This window comes from Nomascus leucogenys, chromosome 4 (genome assembly GCF_006542625.1).
Source record: "Nomascus leucogenys isolate Asia chromosome 4, Asia_NLE_v1, whole genome shotgun sequence".
In the NCBI taxonomy this organism is placed as follows: domain Eukaryota; kingdom Metazoa; phylum Chordata; class Mammalia; order Primates; family Hylobatidae; genus Nomascus; species Nomascus leucogenys.
In genome coordinates, this window is record NC_044384.1 from 97683724 (window position 1) to 97705560 (window position 21837).

At 41.7% G+C, this 21837-nt stretch overlaps 1 pseudogene; it reads left to right on the plus strand.

Moving 5' to 3' along the window:
* The window catches only part of LOC100601328, a 37692-nt pseudogene extending 19427 nt beyond the window's left edge, over window positions 1-18265 (plus strand).
* Window positions 18266-21837: the final 3572 nt, after the last annotated feature.

The following is a 21837-nucleotide window of genomic DNA, read 5'->3' on the forward strand; positions in this document are numbered from 1 at the left end:
CAGTTGCTGCTAGACAGACTACGCCTTGAAGCTCAAGACACATGGAAGTGAATATGCTGTTTCACCTCCATATTCATTATATGAACAGTAGTGACTGTTTCCAGTCACTATGCTGCTGTGTTTAGGAAAGAAATGTACCATCTTTCAAGTAGAAAGCTGAAGCTGCTACTTCTCATGCTGTCACTGCTGCTTGGAATGTTGCCCTCTCCATCTCTCCTCCTTTCCCTGCTTGCCTCCACAGACTCCTATTCTCTTTCAGGGTACTTTGCTAAAGTTGAAAAACAAGTGACAACACACTATACAAACCAAGATTTCGATATTGGACATGTACTCACACATACCATACATAGGAGAAGAACATACATGCATCAAAGTGGGATTTTTTTCTATGCACTTTTCTACATTTTGCATATTTCTTCCACTGAACATATATTAATTTTATGAACATGGAAGAGAGCACCCCTCATTTTCTCCATGAAGCCTTCTCCCACCCCCACAGCCATCAAATCAGTCCATCTTCTGACCTCTAACTTGTGCATGCACCCCAGTAGGTTGTAACTGGCTTTGTATTTCTTCCTATTTTCTCACTAGACATGAGTCGTCACTCAAAGGCAGGGGTTTGGCTTGTCCTCTCCCAGGCACACTCACTCTCAGCTTCTGACCCCATGCCTGGCACAAAGAGGCCCTCAGTGGATGATTTATGAAACTAAACTAGGTCACTGCAAAGCCCAACCTGAAGACTGCTTCAGCCTGAATGGAAGGGAATGGTAAACTCCCACCTTCCAGGAATATCCCTGCTGGAATATAAATTACACAATCCTGTCATGGACAGACCTCATTAATTTCAACCACTTCATCTGTTCAACCATTGTAGAGATGAGAAAACTGAGGCCTAGAGAGGTCTAGGGATTTTCTCAAATCACACATCAAGTAAGTGGTGGAGCCAAAGAGGAATCTAGGTTCTTCAAGTCTTAATATTTTCCCTGTCACCAGATAAGAGTACAAGAGAGAAAGTATAAGGTGCCAAAGAATGATAATAAGAGTTAGCATTTACTGAATTGAGAATTTTCAGTGTGCCAACCCCTTTTCTGGGTCTTTCTTGCGTATTATCCCATTTAAGCTATTCAACAGGTACTATCATCATCCTCATTTTACTAGTGGCAAAACTGAGGTTCAGAGAGGTTGGGTAACTCTTCCAAGGTTGTAAGGCTGGTCCAGCCTCAATAATCCCTAGCCCAAGTCCCTGCGCTATTAGCGGCTAATGAAACCCAAGGTCCAGAGCTGAGCAACATGGAAGTTCTGCCTGCAAGGACTGTACAGGGCCTCGAGGCCATGTTAGGATTAGGCTGATAACAATCAGATCCAGGGACAGCTGGGGAGCAAAAGGCTGTGGCACCAAAACAGATGGGTCAGAATCACATGTTTGTCTGACAGAAAAAAGGCTGAGAGGAGCCAATGAAAGCTCAGCCACATCTCACATGCCTTTCTTCTTGGTGTCTCTCTCTGTTTCGTTATTTTGCTTACCTTTCCTTACAGCTTCTCCATTGGCTTCTCTCCTCCTCTCCCACTAATGCCACAGCAGGTCCTGAGATCTGCTGGACTCTTCTTGCTTCTGTGCTAGGACAGCGGCCTCTTGTATAGTGTACCTTCCTAGGGATGAGGCTCTTCTGCCCTTCCATCTCTCACTTCTTTGCTTAGCCACAATTCCTTTGTTCTTTTTCTGCTTCTGACTTAAATCCTCATCTGAGGATGCATTACATCACCCCTCAGTATATCCAAGCTCAGCCCCTTTGATGGCAGCTCCCAAGCCCTTCTCTCTTTTGCTGAAATGACCCTCTCTTTTTATCTGTATCATTGGGAGTTCAGGATTCCAACAGCCCTTCTCCTCTTGCTTTCAAATCCTTACCATTTAGGAATCTTTGTGATTTGATATGATGGTCAAAACAGAAGCATGTCTAACCTTCCATATACTAAAGTTACTCCAATTTTACTAAAGTTTTAAAAGGGAGAACTATCCCCAGAGATATTTCTTAGCACACACACACACACACACACACACACACAAAAACCACTTTTCTGAAATTAGGAACTTGTTCAGATTTTGTGTCCTGGATAGAGCAGTCCCTACCCAATGAGGCAGCACAGTGGACTGGCCATCTAACAGACCTGGTTCAAGACCTGGTTCTGCCGCTTTCCAGGTGAGTGACCTTAAAAAAAGAAACAGCTTCTCTGTACTGTAATTTCCTTGTCTATGCAGTGGGGACAATCATGGCTACTCTGTATTTGAGGACTTGAGACAATGCCTGGTACACACACAGTGGGTACTTAAGAAGAGCTGCTCTTGGAATATTCTTTTTTTTTTTTTTTTTTTTGAGATGGAGTCTCTCTCTGTCGCCAGGCTGGAGTGCAGTGGTGCGATCTCCACACACTGCAACCTCCATCTCCTGGGTTCAAGTGATTCTCCTACCTCAGCCTCCCAAGTAGATGGGACTACAGGCACGTACCATCATGCCCAGCTAATTTTTGTATTTTTAGTAGAGACGGGGTTTCACCATGTTGGCCAAGATGGTCTCAACCTCTTGACCTTGTGATCCGCCTGCCTTGGCCTCCCAAAGTGCTGGGATTACAGGCATGAGCCACCATGCCTGGCCTAGTCAACCAGAGGCTTATGCTGAGGGTACTGTTTTGTGTTTATAGAGCATCTTCAATTCTACTATCTAAAGTAGGCCCATAAGAGTTTAGTTGTAAAATATAGGATATACTCTAACAACTTTCAGCAGAAGGGGCTTATTTCAAAGTAATAGATGGGTAGCTTCCAGAATTATCAGAGACTTGAAGAAAATGACTCCACCTTAAGTTTTCTAGAATGGCAGAAATGGACCACCAAAAGACTGCTGCCTCTCCTATGATAAGGAAGCACTGCCTGATCTGGAAACTTGCATTATAACTGTTGACCTCAAAGCCATGCAACCACTACCATGATCAGAGAGTCACCATGGTCAGAAAGTCTCCAGGACTGCTGCCAACTGTGAGACCTCACTGCCATTATTCTCTATTTAACGCATTCCAGTCAGAGTGAATTCCATTGAATCCACTCTTGTCAAAGTCACCAGTGATCTCCCCCTTAATAAATCTGAAGATCCATTAGCTCCACTCATCTGACCTGTTCTAGACATGGAATGCCTACCCCTATCCCATCCCAAACAGTAACTTTCCTGAACTGGAGGATGCTGCCCTCACTGCCTAACCTTAGGAATGCCATTTTCTCCTAAAGACATTTCAGAATTAATGGAATATTCCAGCCCGTTGAGTCACATACAGTCACAAACACAAGCTCCAGTGGACTCCAGTCCCTTAAGGAATCCCCTGTAGCAGGGATGGAGAGAGAGGAGAAAAGTAAGTTCACACTCCCTGGGGGCCTTCCTACCAGAGGCACACTACCAAGCCAAATGTCCCTTTTTTGGCACAGCCACAAAACTATGGACTTTAGAGAGTGGAAACTTCAGCAGCTTCCAGGACTAGAAGCCTAAAGACCATCCAATCTAGCTCTCTCATCTTGCAGAGAGGCACATAAGGCTCTAAAGTGTATCCAAAGTCATAGAGACAAGGCAACACTGCTTCAGTGGGAAGGATTCCTTCAGCAAATCAGACAACATACCAGAAATTAACTTGGCATAGTGGTTATCTTCAGTCAGGCTCCCTAGAAGTAGAGCAGGAGAGGGGATTTGTCACTTACTAAGGGAGTTATCTTAGGGGAAATGGCATGGGAGGGGGAAAGTAGGCTAGGGAAAAAGAAATTAGGCAAGGATGTAGTTTAGGTGACATGAGGCCACAGTGTGATCCTGCAGGGAGCTCTAGAACCACACTGTGTCACAGAACTTGAGCCACCTTAAACAAGGGAGCTGGGCTTTTATGCTTCTGCACCATCTGTTTATTAGCTATGTGCTGCTCCAGGATAGAGGTTGACAGTTACCCCTAGGCACTCCCAGGTAAAGTTGCTCTAATCTCTGAAGGGCAACAGAAAAGGTTTCAGGTGTGAGCTATTAACAGCAACACCTCTAGCAGTTGGGGGATGGGCACACTGAATGGTAAAAGGGGTCCTTCCTAGATCTGCTATCTAGATGGGGCACCAGCAGTGTCTGCTACAGTGGCTAAGAGAAATCTCTGGATCCTAACATAACAACTGGGAATCTGTATCAGCTGTGTGACCTTGGACAAGTCACTTAATCTCTCTAAGCTTCAGTTCCCAAATCTGAAAATCATGAAAGTACAGCCGGGCACAGTGGCTCACAGCTGTAATCCCAGCACTTTGGGAGGTCGAAGTGAGCAGATCACTTGAGGTCAGGAGTTCGAGACCAGCCTGGCCAACATGGTGAAACTCCATCTCTACTAAAAATACAAAAATTAGCTGGGTATGGTGGCACAGACTCCTGTAATCCCAGCCACTCAGGAGGCTGAGGCAGGAGAATTGCTTGAACTCAGGAGGTGGAGGTTGCAGTGAGCCAAGATCGCACCACTGCACTCCAGCCTGGGTGACAGAGTGAGACTCCATCTCAACAAAACACAAAAAAACAAAAAGAAAATCACGAAAGTAATACTGCCTCTCAGGGTCATTGTGGGCATCCAGTGTGCTAATGCATGGGAGGTGCTTAGCCCAATGACTGCATTCAGTAAGTATTATTGTAATTATTAGTGGTTATTATTAATAATTATATTACTTTATTATTATAAGTAATTATAATGATGATAAAAATTGATGATCCTAAAACTGGAGCTATCTGAAGTCATTATCCATCTCTTACTATCCAAAGGAACTGGATGTGCACTGTCTACATCTTGACAGCCGAAATTAGGATCATCCAAGAAGTGGCATTATTTTTATCCACAATGTGGATGTAAGTGTTTGCCTTTGGTGCTCCCAGCTCACCACTGAGATAATTAACCAGAAGCAATTATAGTGCACTTGGCAAATTGCAGCTTTGCCCTCTTTGCAAGGCACATGTTTTATTTATACTTCCTCCCTTGTGGCTTGCTGATTGATCACATTCCAAGTCTAATATTTAAAGGTGAGCTGCTGACATGGACTTCACCTGGGTTCCCCTCAGAGTTCTCACACTCTGGGGTCTGAGCAAGAAACTTGCCCAAGAATGCAGCCATCTCTCTGACAATCTGAATGTCTGGGCAGATCACAATGCCCCCATCCCTGGCACACCTGCAGAGTGCCCCTTATCGCGGGCGAGCCAGTGCAATGCCCTGGGCTGGACACCTCATTTCCTCTGCCTAGTCTTCCCCAATTTCAGAATCACGGTAAGCCAACACATTTTTCAAATATTGAATGCATAGAAGGCTTTTGAAGCTGGACGTTAAAAGTGGACATCCTAGTAATTCTATTTCTGGAAATCTGTCTGGAGGACATAACCTGGAATGAGGATTTATGCCAAGATTTATGTGTGAGATGGTCACCTAAGCATTATTCATAGTAGCAAGAGGTGGGGAGAATGAAATGTCAATTTCAGGTTAGACACAGCATGCTCAGACAATGAGATAGTAGGCAGACATTAACATAATATAAACAAAGACTGTTTCCTACACCCTTAGACTTAAGGTTATAGGAAAATATATACCTATTGTAAATGACGAGTTAAAGGGTGCAGCACACCAACATGGCACATGTATACATATGTAACAAACCTGCACATTGTGCACATGTACCCTAGAACTTGAAGTATAATAATAATAATAAAAAGAAATCCAAAAGAAAAAAAAAGAAAATACTAACCAACGGTTTTTCTGTACAAAATTGATCTTCTCTATATTCCCCCTCCATGACCATTTGTATTAGTATCTTTTTTTTTTTTTTTTTTTTTTGAGACGGAGTCTTGTCACACAGGCTGGAGTGCAGTGGCGCAATCAGCTCACTGCAACCTCTGCCTCCCAGGTTCAAGTGATTCTCCTGCCTCAGTCTCCCAAGTATCTGGGATTACAGGCACGTGCCACCACATCTGGCTAATTTTTGTATTTTTAATAGAGATGAGGTTTCACCATGTTGGCCAGGCTGGTCTCGAACTCCTTACCTTAAGTGATCTGCCTACCTCAGCCTCCCAAAGTGCTGGGATTAAAGGCGTGAGCCACTGTGCCTGGCCTGTATTAGTATCTTTATAGGTAGAAGTTTAATATCAATTCTGTGAAGCCTCATGAGTTATTAGCATTTTTAATAATATTCTTCAATAAATCTTCAAAATATGGAAAGTTTAAAATATATAAACTATTTGATTTCTTAACAGAATGTCTCTATTTTCTCATTAAATGAAACAAAAATATTACCCAGGAGAAACTTCACACCTTGACTGTATTCTCATTTCTCATCATAATTCGCATCCAAAATTATCCTTTTCTCACTGATAAAAAGGGGATTCACCTTCTTAAGGTGACAAAATAAGAAAAGGGGGGGGCACCAGGCTATTATTTGTCCTTATAAACAAGCAATCAATCCCATGAGATCTGGCACAATAGGGCGGTAAGTTACCACTTAACCACATGGTATGGCAAACTGACAATTACCACATACTCTTCTCCCCTGGCCTCCACATTCTCAGGGCCTCCCTAGTAGAGTCAGCTTTGAAATGCCATCCCTGTTCCCCTATAGGATAATACTTGAAAAAAACAAGGGTAAATACTAAATTTAGATTTTGAACATTAAATTTCATCTTTATATGCTGGTGGCTAACTTCTGCTTAAAATTAATTTCAGTCATATTTTATTCACAAGTTATTTGTTGTGCACCTTACGTATTTCAGGCACTGTGTTAGGCACAGGAAATAAAATGGTGAGGTAATTTCCACCCTACGGGAGGCTAGAATTAGTGGAAAACAAAGAAACCTTAGTCAAGAAAGACACAATTAAGTATTAAGTATTAAGACTGAACTACCAAGTGCCAGAAACGAAGAGGAATAATAAGAGATTTGACCTCATCAGTGGACAGAGGAGCTCAGCTGACATTTGAAAGATGGGTAGGAAATGAGAGGAGAGGAGGCAAGAGCATCCCAGGAAGAGGGAGCAGAATGGACAAGAGGCCCAGCGGTTGAGAACATGACCTGTAGAAGCTGGAGCCAAAGAGGTGGGGGACCACAGTGCAAGGTGAGACTGGAGAAGTGGAGAGGGTAGGCAAGAGAGACATCATAAGGGGCCCTTTTACTGGATGATGTTGGATACCCATTCAGCATCACATCCATTCCCACCAAAAGAATTCCAACTTTGTGGAGGTAGTCAGCCCTTCCCCATACAGCTTTGTGATGCAGGAAAAGATGGCACCACCCTCAGCTCCAGGGAGGGTTCCAATAGATTGAGGCCAGTCCTTCTGGATCCCAGGTTTAAGCACTGCACAAGACAACTGCTAATGGTGCCCAGGCAGGAATGTAACCTAAACTGGACCAATGGGACCCCCAAGTGACAGGAGGACTTTCATGCTGTACTTGAGGGAGATACCTTTCTGTTTCCCTCTAGGCATCCATAAGGAAGCCCATTGGCCTAATCGCTGCCATCAACCCAGGGACAAAGCCAATTGGGTGGACAGCAGAGAGGCAATATGGGAAGAACCTTGGTCCTTGAAGATATTGTGCCACTATATCAAGCAACCGCTGAAGCCTGAATTACCTCTGGATGCCTAATAACGTGGAATAATAAATTTCCTTATTGTTTAATTTGAGTCAGGATTTATGATACTTGCTTCCAATAGCATCCCATGGGGCACGTCCTTGTGGGTAAGGGTTGTTATTGCTTTTATCCCAAGAAGAACAGTCTTCTGAAATTTGGGAAGAAGTTGCATAATTCTAAGAAAAAGGTTATAAAACAGGGCCTGGTACATTCCTATCACCACCACCACCCAAAACATTCTAATGTTAAAAGAAAAATGTAGAAAATGAAATTCCCTACATATGATCCCAACTGTACACACACAGACACACACACACACACACACACATTTTTTAAAAGACTGGTAAGAAAAACACTACGTTAAGTGATTGCTCTTAGGTAGTAAGATTATTACTAGTTATTATTTTTTAACCTCTGCTTTATTTGGTTTGGTTCTTTATATTCTTCAGTACTGCCTGATTTTCCTACAGTGAACATGCTTTACTTTTTTAATAGACATCAAAGACAATAATTGTTTTCTATCTAAATTTATACTACCTATCACAAAAGAAGTCACTTTGACTTTTTAAAAACATAATGGCCAAGTGAAAGCGAAAAAGTAGCATATTTGGTGCAATCTATTGGTGAAAGGAAAACATTTCCAGTTTTTATGTACTATATCCAGAGACTTAAAGATTTATCATTGGTCATATAGTAGAATAAAATATCTTGAGAGAATGGGCATGTCTAATTTTCATTTTAAATCCTCAATTTATAAAAGTTACTATTGCTCATTTTTTAAAGTTCTGTCATATAAAATAGAGGTACTTGCAAATATTGAGACCCTCAGGAGATGTCATTTAGCATCTCTGGAAAACATAACATTTAATTATCATAGCATGAGGTACTTTTAATGCACATTTCAACATCACGATTGAGGACTGATTTCTGAGAGGCAAATTCAGTGATATTTCCACTCACATGCCTTATTTAAATACAAACTACATGCACAATTATCCTTGATCCCACTGCCACTTAAAATATAGAAGTGAAAATACAAGATACTCATAGGTTTTTTTCCTCAATAACTACAGTCACCAAAAGAGTAATAATTACCAAATACCCCTAAAAGCTTTGGGGGCCCTGTTTGCTAACCAATATCCCCCATGGGATTCAAATTCCAAAGCTAACCTTTTTGCTATCAGAGCCGTTTCAGATGAGTTTTACTCCAGGAAGGAAAATGATATTATTTTTATTAATTACCTCTAAACACAAAATTTGCGATTTTTATTCAACCTTTGCTCAACTACATACTTCTTCCTTTTGTTTTCTAAAAGTAATAAATATAACTTCTTATTTTGTATTACCCATTTGCTGTCTAAGATGGCAGGAGTATTTTTAGAGAGATAAGGCAGGCAGACAACCCAACAGAGACATCGGAGGCAGTACCTTTCCCTGAGAGTCCTGCTATTGTACCAAGTGAGGGAGGATTAAGGAATGGCTGGTAGGCACTTGGGCTGTTCACAAATACTTACAGTTCTCCCCTCTGTGAGCACATGGTGGGATCGTACTTCTCTCTTTTGAAATTAGGGTGGCCATATAACTGTCTGTGACCGATGGTTTGTGTATAGAAGGTTGAACTTCAGAGAGCCAAGCCATGAGTCATCACACCTTCTTCACTTGCCAGGGAGATGGTGGGAGCACATGTCAAGGCTTCCATCAGCTTGAGTCAGTCCTCAGGTGACCACAGGAGCAGAGGCCCCATCCCAACCAGCAGTGGAGAAATATACTTTTGTTAGGTTAAGACACTAGGATTCGAGGGTTATTTGTTACTGCAGTGTAACTAAGGCCATACTGATTGTACAGAAGAAAAAAAGGGAAAAGAGATTTTTAATTCCTTCAAAGCCTTTTATATTCCTGTTGAAACACCCATTTCATTTGGTAAATTATAACTAAGTTAAATGGACTCCTTAGAAAAAAGTACAAAATCATCCTTACAACATGTAAAGGTCACTGTGTTATAATCAAAACATTTTCATTATAAGCTTGAGTTCAATGGTTTAACTCTAAATCCATATTTACTATGTTACTTGGATAAGTTTACAGGTACCTGTGAGCTCTCTAAGGAGAGTTTTTAATTTGACGTTTTCATGTTGATGATAAAATAAATTGATGTAAGCATATTCTGTACCACCTGGATGGCCAACCTACACAAGGCAAAGCCCAAGTTTGCATTTCTGTTTACTTTATGTTGGTGCCAATGGTACTACTTTGTCAAAGGCTAGTGAGTGAAGAACTGAGTTGGCCATAACTCTAACATACTGCATTTGTACCAAAGGAGTTCACAAAAAGCTAAGATGGCCAGCATCTTGTTTCAAGCAGTGGTTGACTTCCAAAAAACCATATCTTTCACAAACCGTATCTTTCTAAAGTTAATGCAGTTAACTTTAATTGCATTTGTTTTATTGTTTGACTTTAACCTATAAATTAGTTTTCTGTTTTATGGTTTTATAAGAACTATAAACATAAGAAGTTTATATCCACTTTTCTGCAATATGCATTTAAGTAATATCATAATTCAAATAGCAGAAGTCCACATGGTGGTGGTGGTAGGGTGTGGTTCTGGGATGATTTTTCTTTTAAAAGGCCCCAAACATTGTTCATTTCAGACAAGTCTCAAATTAGCTCTGTCTCTTTAAATGAGTAAATTGTCAAGTTATATGAATTTCTTCATTCAAGTTTATCTAAAAGAGTTACCTGAAAACCAAAGAACTGGCTCGAGGGCTCCATGAATCTCCACTTCATGCTTGTGACAGAGGATGCCAGAGAGAGAAAGAAGAGAGATCAAATGCTCTGAAAACCAAGAGTCAGAAATGATTCGAAAAAAAAAACAAACAAACAGGCATTTATGGCTCTTTTTGAAGCCAGGACCTGTTGCAGCAAAATATCTCTTTATTTGTATTGATATCACTAGGATGAAAAAGCAGCTCTAACCGTTCTCATATGCACAGTTCTTTGTTATTTTGTTAAGACTAATAAGGAAGTCATGTGATATTTAAGAACTGGCACATTCTTCACTAAGAACACTGGCCAAAACAGGGTCAAAGCAGAGTACTTTACATTACTGAAAGCAATGCAACTTTGCTTTTAGTCCCTTTTCCTTTGTTTGAATTATTGATTTTTTCCGTAGTGATTTAACAAATTTCTCTTTTACTATAATAAATACTAGCTTATGTTTCCTCACTGCACCTAAAGTTGTCTATTCCTAAAGATGTGCCTGGAGAATCAGGAGAACAAGCAGAACCAGTAGCAGGTGCCCAAGAAGAGGGGCTGATGCTGATGCTGACCACAAGGAAAATCCTAACCAGGTCAGCCGGAGAGCACAAGTGTATACCGCCACAGAATCATACCCGTGAAAGCACTTAGAAATCAGCACAACACTATCCTGAGGGAAAATGAAATCAACAAAGGGGAAGAAAAAGATGACGAAGATAATGAAGGTTGATGATGAAGGAAAATGAGAAAAATGATGACAAGGGTGAATATGATGGTGATAATGATGGTGATGAAGACGACAGTCTGGATTCTTTCATGGGTTCAGCATCATTTAGCATCTCATGCCATGCACAAGGCCCTCTAAAAGAAGAGAAAAGACGAAAAGAGTTAAGACAAGTAGCTGGGCGCAGTGTCTCATGCCTGTAATCCCAGCAGTTTTTGAGGCCGAGGCAGGTGGATCACCTGAGGTCAGGAGTTCGAGAGCAGCCTGACCAACATGGTGAAACCTTGTCTCTGCTACAATACAAAAATTAGCTGGGCATGATGGCACATGTCTGTAATCCCAGCTACATGGGAGGCTGAGGCAGGAGAATCGCTTCAACCTGGGAGGCAGAGGTTGCAGTGAGCCGAGATTGCACCTCTGCACTCCACCCTGGGCAACAGAGCAAGACTCTATCTCAAAAAAAGAGAAGAGTTAAGACAAGCACTCTGCCCTCAGTGAGCTTCCAGGCCAGGATGGGAGGCAAAGCAAGAAAATACATACAACATAAGAAAAGACTGTCGAAAAGACAGGGTTTTCTCCCGTTCAAAACAAAGGTTCTTAGCCTTTGATTTTCTGGTCTAGTTTGACAGATTTCATCCAGAGTCTAGCCCCTTGGTCACCCTTTGCCAGTATGTGACAGGTTCATTCATTCATTCACTCATTTATGAAACAACGATTTGTTGTTGTCTAGCCCCATGTGGGGCAATGGGCTCCAAGTGCTAGGAGAAACCCTGGGCTTCCACCTTCGTGGAGTTCCCAGCAAAGCTGCTGTATGGGCCTGCTTCCTACCTGGCCACACTCTCTTATGTGCTCACGAAGCAAAGTGTTCGCACATTTCCCAAATTATGAAATCTTTCTTTGGTGACAGCTTACTATTAAATTATGCCTTTTACCTCCTTATAGCAGATGGTGACAGTGCCACTCAGCATCACATTCTGTCTGCTCAGTGCTATGTTGGGAGTTTCCTCACTGTAAAATAAATTAACTTTATGCATTCATCAAAATGTGACAGGTCACCTCTGAAGGACTGACGCCACACACACCAGTTGAGAAATACTGTCCTGAAGTATAGGAAGGCAAATTCAGTCTATACTTTTAGTGTACTAACTACCTCCCAGTATTCTGGATTTGAAGAGCACTTTCACAAAAACACTTCCCCATCATCTTAAATTCATTAAACTCTGTGTTTTAAAGAGGAAATATAATTCATCGTATCCTGATTTGTTTGCACTTATTACAGCATTGTTTTGAAAAAGCTGATATGCAAAAAGCCTTTTTCATCAGCTTATTCAAGAGCTTTTCTCTTCAAAGGGAAGAAAAGAATTGGACAGTGTTTATCAAGGGTAAACAAACCAAGGCCTTAAATAAAAATCCAGGTGTATTTCTAAAGCCTGAACTCACCAGGAGCCAAGAAGGTTTGAAACTTAAGGTCCCTCCTCCCTCTCTTGGAAAGGACTGAGACTTAGAATCAACCGCCCTGCCTTCCCTGGGGAAGCTAGTGAGGCTTGCTCTCATGCTGTCATTGAGCAAACCTTACCGCGTGCTCCGGAGCTGGGATGTGTGTTTGCAGCGGCCAGTAAACACTCCTAATGATGCGCTCAACAAAAGCCCATATTTTGAGCCTTGTTTTCGCTTTTCATGTTGTTTTGCTCAGTGAAAGGATCAAAGCAATGAGGCTACTTTTCCTTCGCTCAATCAGACAGGAGTTCTTTGAAGTAAATGTGTTATTTTGCTTTTGCTTTTTTCCTTTTCTCCTTAAGGAAGAACCTTGATAATCAGAGGCTGACTTTGTAGATTTCCTTAATGGTACTCCCTTAGCAGGTACACGTGTCTCAGGAAGACGAGTCTGCAATATCTTTTTGCTCGGATTTCCCCATCTTCTTTTCCACTTGATGAGAGCCATCGGGTGGGTTTTAATGTGCCCAGGATGGTTGAGAACATCTAAAGACAACATTATCCATTCATCAAGAACATCTGAAAATGACGATACAAGAGTTCAGATGAACAGAAAAATAAATCAGGGGATTTTGAAAAGGCATTTGTAGTTACAGCTCAAGGCTGTCTTGTTTAAAAAAAAAGTATCAAAATAACTCCATTAATGATTATCTCAAAAGCAAAATGACGCTGAAAGCTTGTTACTATGGTTCTTGCTTCCACAGGGAATTCAAAATATCTTATAAAAAATAATGAGATGATGAATTAAAAAAATGAGGAAGTCAAGCTGAGCATGATGTCTTCAGGAGCCTTTCAGTGGCATATACTGTACAAAACAAGAGTTTCTTAAAGAATGGCTATTTTTCTAATGGGTGATAATAATAACAGCAGCTAATGTGCACTGAACACTTACTATGAGCTAGTCATTGTACTGTTTTCATGTACTATCTCTTTTTATCTTTATATGAACCCTGTCAAGTGCTAGCATGCTACCAGTCCCATTTTGCAGAAGAGAAAACTGAACCTCAGAATGCCCAAGTGACAGAGAAAGAACCCAACCCAGATCAACATGATGCCAAAGCCCAGACTCTTGACCACTGCAAATGTGGTTTATCAGAAACCTGTTATGTATATTCATTCTATTCAAAGGCTGAAGTCACATCTGTCCTGGTTAAGCAAACTGAAGCAATAATCTGACTTGGACAAAATTCTTTTTTCACTGTTAATTAGCTCAAAGAAAGAGAAATTGTTTTAGAGATGTTTCCAGGCATTCCTTCAACAACCCCTTTTGTATAGTGGTAGTAAAGACTTTCTTCCCTGTTCATTTTCCCTATCAAAGCTTGAGTAAGATTGTCAAAACCTATCAAACTATACACCTAAAATGCCAGGATTTTCTCATATGTAAATTAGACCTCAGAAAGTTTTTCCAAAATAAAGAACCCAGAGGTTCAATAGGAGATGTTCACAGTGTGTTTTCAGCTTCACCATTTCCTAGATTTTATGTCAAATTGTTAAGTCAAACTACGTGAAATTGCCATTTGTGTATGTCTATGTCAGTTCCATACAGATTTCTTTTAAGTATTTTGTTTGTTTGTTTTTGAGACAGAGTCTTACTCTGTCACCCAGGACAGAATGCAGTGGAGTAATCTCAGCTCACTGCAGCCCTGGGATTACAGGTTTGCGCCACCATGCCCGGCAAATTTTTGTTTTTTTTAGTGGAGACGAGATTTCACTATGTTGGCCAGGCTGGACTCGAACTCCTGGCCTCAAGTGATCCACTTGCCTTGGCTTCCCAAAGTGCTGGGATTACAGGCATGAGCCACTGTACCTGGCCTTTTTTTAAGTTTTAAATAGTGTTAACACACTTGTGCAATGTAATCTGCAGCTATTCTCACCTATTGTCTTAGTAATACATTTCGATTTAGAAAAATATTTTCTTTGCCAGCAAATGCACCAGGGGAATGGAATTTCTTTAATTGCGTTCCTTTCTTTTTCTTTTTTTAATTTTATTTATTCATTTTTTTGACACAGAGTCTCACTCTGTGCAGTTGCTCGATCCCTGCTCACTGCAACTTCAGCCTCCCAGGTTCAAGTGATTCTCCTGCCTCAGCCTCCTGAGTAGCTGGGATTATAGGCGCATGCCACCATGCCCAGCTAATTCTGTATTTTTAATAGAGACAGGGTTTGACCATGTTAGCCAGGCTGGTCTTGAACTTCCAACATCAGGTGATCTGCCCTCCTCAGCCTCCCAAATTGCTGAGATTACAGGCATGAGCCACTGTACCTGGCTGATTGTGTTCCTTTCTCATAGATTGTATTTTTGTTTTTGTTTTTGTTTTCCTGAACACTCAGCTGGACTGCATTTCCCAGTTTCCCCTGCAGTTAAGTCACAAGTAGGTGACTGGGTTCTGCCCAGTAGAAGGTAAGCAGAAGTGATGTGTATCACTGCTATGTATGGCCTCCCAAAACCTCCTAAAGGTTATGTTCCCCTCTTTTTCCCCATCTATGGCCTGGAAAGTGAAATATTATGGAGCTTTTGGCTGAGGCACAAGACAGAAGAAACCCGTGTCTCAGAATCAGAGTGTGAAAAACCTGACAGACCAGCACGTGAGAGGAGAACAGAATTAAACTTCTGTTGTTAAGCCACTGAAATATGAGAACTTGCTAGTGAAACTAGTGTTACTTTTACCAACAGTCTCTCTTTCTTTACCTTCCTTCCTTTCAATAACATTTACTGCAGATTTTCTATGGCCTTTAGAGACCATTCAATGTATCAAAATGAAACAAATGGCTCTTCAAACAGCTGCTATCAAAATATATTCAAGGTTACTGCAGCAAATGCACTTCCTGTTTGTAGAAGACATCTGTTATCTGCTGCCCATCATTGATTCACCCTCTTCCTGGGAACAATCTCCCTATGTTTCCTTTGGGAAACCATCCCTCCTCCCTACCTAACCATGTGATTTAGGTGAGGTTGAAACCCCCAACAATGTGTAGGCCCTGATCAGCTTTAGCCAACCAGTATCTCCCTACCCTCTGGCTCTAGGGATTGGCCAGTGACACATGAAGGGATGAGGGGGCATCACTGAATCCTTCCAGCAAGGAAAGATTTCTCATCCTCTGCAAAAACTAACGCAAGAAGACCCTCTCTCTAAACCTGGAGAATGTACTGCAATGATGTTACAGCCTGGAACTCTGCAGCCATCTTGTTGCTGCTAAAGATAAGCTGGTCTGCCAGGACTATGTGAAGCCTGCAGATGAAGACGCTGCTCCATGAAGAAAATCTGAGGGTCTTGGAGGACCTCATCTCACTATCTGGATCTGACTTCTGGTCTTCTGGACTTCTCAACTTTATGGGGCTATTACTCTCTTATTGTTCAACCAACTAGAATTGGATTTTCAGTTGTAAATTATGTAACTTTGTTATTCATTCATTTATTCATTCAATCATTCATTCTGAATTTGGCTGAGTAAAGAAGGATGCCAATTTGTATGAACCAAGGAAAACTCAATATTGAAATGCACATACTATTTTCTGTTTTATGAAGGTTGTTTTTCTTCTCTTAACAATTACTAAAGCTTCCAAACTGAGCCTAACTATAGTAGCACAATGATTCCTGCAATGATAATTGAGCCTCAGCGTTCAGGAAGAATTCAAGCTAGACCACTGCTGATTGTCAAAGAACTCCATCAAGTACTTTATGAGTATTGCATTTATTTGTACATCCTATACTGTGATACATACTCATTATGTAAGTTAGAGTTATAATAATTTCTTCTAATACTTCATGTTTTCAAATATTATATAGAAAATGACATGTAACTGTAGATCAGGTGATGTTGTACCCCAAAGACCTTTCAGCTACTCTTGTATTTTGGCTGAAGCATAGCTCACGCTCCTCAAGGCACTGGCCTTCATGGCCTTTATTCATTCACTCATTCTGAAATTTGGTGGATGAAAATTGATGACTTATAAAAAATAGAAAGTTGGCTCCAAAAGGAGCTCATGATACTGAGCATGTCATTGAACCTGCAGCTACTTTCGTTTTGTTTTTATTCAAACCTTCCTCATCTTTACTGACTATGTAAGTTAATACCCTTTTGGCAACAAGTGACAAAAGAAAAAAAAAACCCAAAATGACTTAATCGAAAGTAAGAGAGAATTTATTTGCTCTGGTGACTGAAATATCCAGGGTAGATCTGGCTTCCAGTGTGATTGAACCTAGGGGCTTATACAATGCCAGCAGATTATCCCAATCTCACTTTCTGTCTCTTGTCTGTTCTCTTCTGTGGCCACCCTCAGGCAGGCTCTCTTCACGTGGTAGTGCTCAGCAGCTGCATTCTTCGTCATAGCTTCAAAGCCAGTAGAACAGGGCCTTCCCCAAAGGCCCTGCTTGGCTCAAATGCCCATTGCTAAGCCAATCTCTGTGGCTAAGGGTGGGGGACATGCAATGCTCTGATTGGCCAGGCTCATAGTACTCATACAGTCAGCCCTCCAAATCCGCGGTTCTGCATACATGGATTCAATCAACTGCAGATCTAAAATATTTGTTTAAAAAATATTCCAGCAAGGAGGCAACAAGGAAGCTCTTAAGAGCACAGCTGGAAAGAAGCTGAATTACAGATATCCTGCCAAAATAATTTCTTCAAAGCCCAGACTTGCCATACCCTATGGCCTCAAGACTCTGCTCAGGGAAATTAGCAGAGCCATTCTCAAAACCAACACATCGAACATGACCCAGTTTGCAGCAGTTTATTTTAAAGAACTTATTATGAATAGAGAAGGGACTACTTCTCTGGATGAAGTGGTCAGAGGGAACAGAATCTAAAGTACCTACACAGACGGAAAAATCTACAAAGACAAGGACAATGTAACCGGAACAGGATATAGTGACAAAACCACCTAGTTTCCATCCATTTATGCTGAGCTAGGCATTGAGCAAACTGAAGCAGTTCGTGGTCTTTCTTCCAAACCAGCCACCCCAAGACTACTACCCCACCCTCATAACCATCTCCAACAGCTGTTTCACCAGCTGACACAGCTCGGTTTGCTTCTCAGATATTAGCAATGGCAGCAAGTGAAGCAGGACAACCACCACGATATTCTAACATGTGGACCCCTTATTGTGTAACTCATAAGAATCAACAAAGTCACCCATCACTGCCACCTGCAGCTGGGCCTTTTCCCCAAGCAACTCTGTATCTAATCCTAAGGATCCACAGTTTCTGCAGCATCCACCAAAAGTCACTTCTCCAACTTACAAGATGATCAAAGATAGTAAGACCAGTGCCCCACCTTTTATCTTAGTAGGCTCAAATGCTCAGAAAGCACAGGAATGGAAACCTCTTTCTGGACATGCTGTTGTTTCAAAGTCAGAAGTCTTGAAGAGTTATGCTGCAGTATAAGTGCCCATTGCTGTTCCTGCAGACGAGAAATTCCAGAAACATACCTTAAGTCCCCAGAATGCTTGTCTTGCTACAAATGGACAAGATGTCCCCAGGCCAGAAAGCCTTGTTTTTCTTTCTGTTGCTTTCTTAGTAGAAGGTGTAGCTTTAAAAAGTTCAGGATCTGGTGACAAATGTGCTCCCTTTGGAAGTTACAGTATTGCTTGGGAGATAACTGTGACTCCTGCTCACAAAGTTCGCAAAGCAGCAACTTAAAACCGATCCAGAAATGACGCTGTTTGGGTCAACAAACGTTCAGGGAGGAGTCTGCCACCAAGTGTAACATATCAATAAACTTCACACAAGTATAAAAATATATATATATTCTACAAAGGTTCAAAAAGCAAAACTTGAATTTGCCACGCAACAAGTACTAGGATAAATCCACACAAATGAAGTGATGTGTAGGCATTGTGTTAGGTATTATAAATAATCTAGAAATGATTTAAAGTATATGGGAGGATGTGCGTAGGTTATGTGCAAATACTACACCGGGTTATATCAGGGACTTCAGCACCCACGGATTTTGGCATTTGTAGGGGTCCTGGAACAAATCCCCCATGGATACTGAGAGACAATTGTAAATCCTCTGGAGCATATGGACTGAAAATGATGCTGTTTCTTTCAGAAAAAGGAGTGAGGGAATGGACACGGGATGCCTGTATTAGGGCGCTTAACATTAGCTACTATAACAAGCAATCCCACGTATCCATGGCGTGACTCAACAATCAGTTGTATTTATCACTCGTGCAAAGTCAAATGCAGAGATGTTCTGGTTGGGCAGCTCCCTTGGCAGCTCTCCACCAGCACTGACTCAGGAAACCAAGCCTCTTCCATCTTGGGAATGCTGCTACCCACATCACATAGCCTCCAAGGTTGTTGTGGAAGGGGCAAAGTGAACTGGATGAAGCATAACTGCTCTCAGCTGCCTTGGCCTTGAAATGACCCAGCAATCTGCCCTTGCATTCACTGGTGAGAACTTAGTCACAAGGCCCACACAGATGCAAGGGGGCTTGGAAATACAATTTAGCCATGTGCCTAGGAAGAAGAAACAGATTTGTGGCCACCTGGCTTATCTCTGATACAAAGGCAAATGCAACCCATTTCAAATACACAGCCAGAACTGCCCACTGGCTCTACTCTGGTCAAACATTGAGTAAGGGCCAGCAGCGTCCTGAGAGGTGATCTGGTTCCACTCTCTAATTAAACAGATGCAAAAGTAAGAAAAAAAGGGCCTTTCCCAGATCACTTGACACTGATGTAAAGCACATGGATTTAACTAAACATCTCAAAAAGGAATAAAGAGGCATTCCCTCTCTGCAGATGCCAGAAACTCCTTCCAACTACCAACTTATGGAATCTTGCTATTATCAAGCATGGAATAGTAGAAATGTGGTGGGTTTTATAGCCAGATAGCCCTGAGTTCAAATCCTAGTTCTATCTCCTTCTAGATTGAACAAAGAATTAAGCTCTCTGAGCCTCAATTTACTCATCTCCCCAACCACAATGTTCAACAAGCATTCAATTCCTACTCTCTTCTTATTATTTCCTACCGTAATACCAGTGATGCCTAGAGTTTTCCAGGAGCGACTGATAGTTACTCTTGGACCCAAGAGTATAATATATTTTCCCAACTTTTTTATGGTCAAGGCACTAAACCCAAAAATACTTCCACAGAAATCTGTAGAAGCTCTGAGGGTGAGGAAGTATCTCTTTGTAGAGGTGAATTAACCTTTGTATAGTAAACATTTTACCCCCAGAATGTACTTTGCTGATTCGATTATCACAGTTCCTGCTAGAACTTGACTAGCTAAGCTGAAAATGGAGATATACTAGCTTCTCTCCAGGTCTTAAACAAGAATAATCACTTCTTCATAGGAGGAAGTGGCTCCATTCTTGGAGGTGACCAAATTCTAGATCCTTTGCAAGCCTGTGCCTGGCAGACTACCATCTAGCAGGAGACCTCAACTCACCATTTGAACAAGACTCTAACTCTCAGTCCTCAGGCCAAAAGTGCATACCATGACTAAAGCGTTAAACAAACCGTCTGACTCCATGTTTCCAGGTCCTTTCTAAGGAAAGCAAGCTGTTTGCAAAGTCAAGGCCTTGACCAGACTCAGTAGGACCAGACCAGGAGACTAGCTTGGTTTCTAACACCAATAGCCACCACAGGGCTGTGCACAGCAGAGGCTCCCCGACCCCAGACAGCCCCCCCAAATTCGGGATGGTCCTTCCCTTCCTTAACTCATCAAAACTTCACTTTGTTGCATGATTCATTGCCTCAGATCTTTGCCAAGCTCTCAATCAGCCAACCAACTTGATAATGTGATTCAAGGCTGCCAGTGATAGCATTTCCCAAAGAGCAAACATTCCTTTAAACAGAGGCCTGTTTGAGACAAACCACCTGCTTCAACCCCAGAAAAGTACATCGGAAAAGTAAGTTTGGTTGAGAAGGCATTTCTGTGTCCTGGGAATTCTATCAGTTTAGCTTTGTCCAAAAGTATGCTATATCACAAAAATTGGCCTCAGGTCTTGAGGCATTCAGTGATTCCTCAAGGAACATGGCCACAGATACTGTCTGAATTCCCTCCACATTGAATTAAGCTTCTGGGCAGGGGGCATTATAATTGTAACACATTCATCATGTTTTGCATTTGCTTTTGCCAGGCTACACAAAAGGTCATTATAAAGTTTTTAAAATTTCATTTGGATATTTCTTAGAGGAGGTCTGCACTGTATCTATCCACACTTTCAGGAACATTACGGTTTCCTCTTCATAATACCAGCTTTTTAAAAGGTGTGTCTTTATTTCCTTCTGTTTCCTTTTGCTGGCTTTCAGAGACTGAGCCACAAAAGTGTGCCTGAAGTGTGGAAAGTGAAAACTGAGAAAGAAACATATATTCATTCCACTTTGAGTTGGTTACTCTACGACTGACTCCTGCTTTTAAAAGGTACATCTGGTACACTTCCTGGAGGAGCTCACCACCCTCCCACGGGCCCTAAACCTTGATGATTTGCACCCCAAAATAGATCAACACACATACCTCACTCCTGCCTCATTTCAGTTCCAGTCACACCTGGATCTTACTTGCATTTCATAAGCACTCAAATATTGGGGATCTTTCTTAGTAATAGACCTGCTTAAATTTCTATTAGGCAGACAAGACACTGAGAGCTGAGGCCACTAACTCAGAGAACTGACCTCTAAATAGAAAGAGTCCTTGTTTTCATCCAGGTTAGGAGGGATGGAATCAATGTCTGTTCAATGCTCTGCCTCCCTGCACCATGAGACAGCTCATATAGCAGAGACAGCCCTGGCTGGGGAGTCAGGAGACCTAGGACTCTGCCAAGAACAAGATGCGGTGTGACCTTCTGTAACCTACTGTCACAGCCTCAGTTTCCTTTCTTGTAAAATGAGGTGGAGCGGGGAGAATGTGGTCTAGGTCAAACTCAACCTTTCTGTTGCTGGGAGGTGGTGTGGGGAAGGTTTTCCCTTCCAGGAAACAGAAGAGGTTAGATCCTCTCCCTAAGAAAACATGCAGGGACTCAAATGTCACATAAATCGATGGCTTGGGATTATTAGCTTAATAACCCTCAAGGAAGGTATTCTTAAAACACTCTCTAGTAAAATGACAACAAAATAGTCGATTCTTCCTTTCAAAAACCTGATGGTCATCCTTGAGTGTTTTTACTCTCACCTCTGCCCATCCCAACATCGAATCCACCTCGATTTCCCTACTGTGCTATCGACATAAGACAGACCCAAAGGCCCAGGCACCCCCATCCAT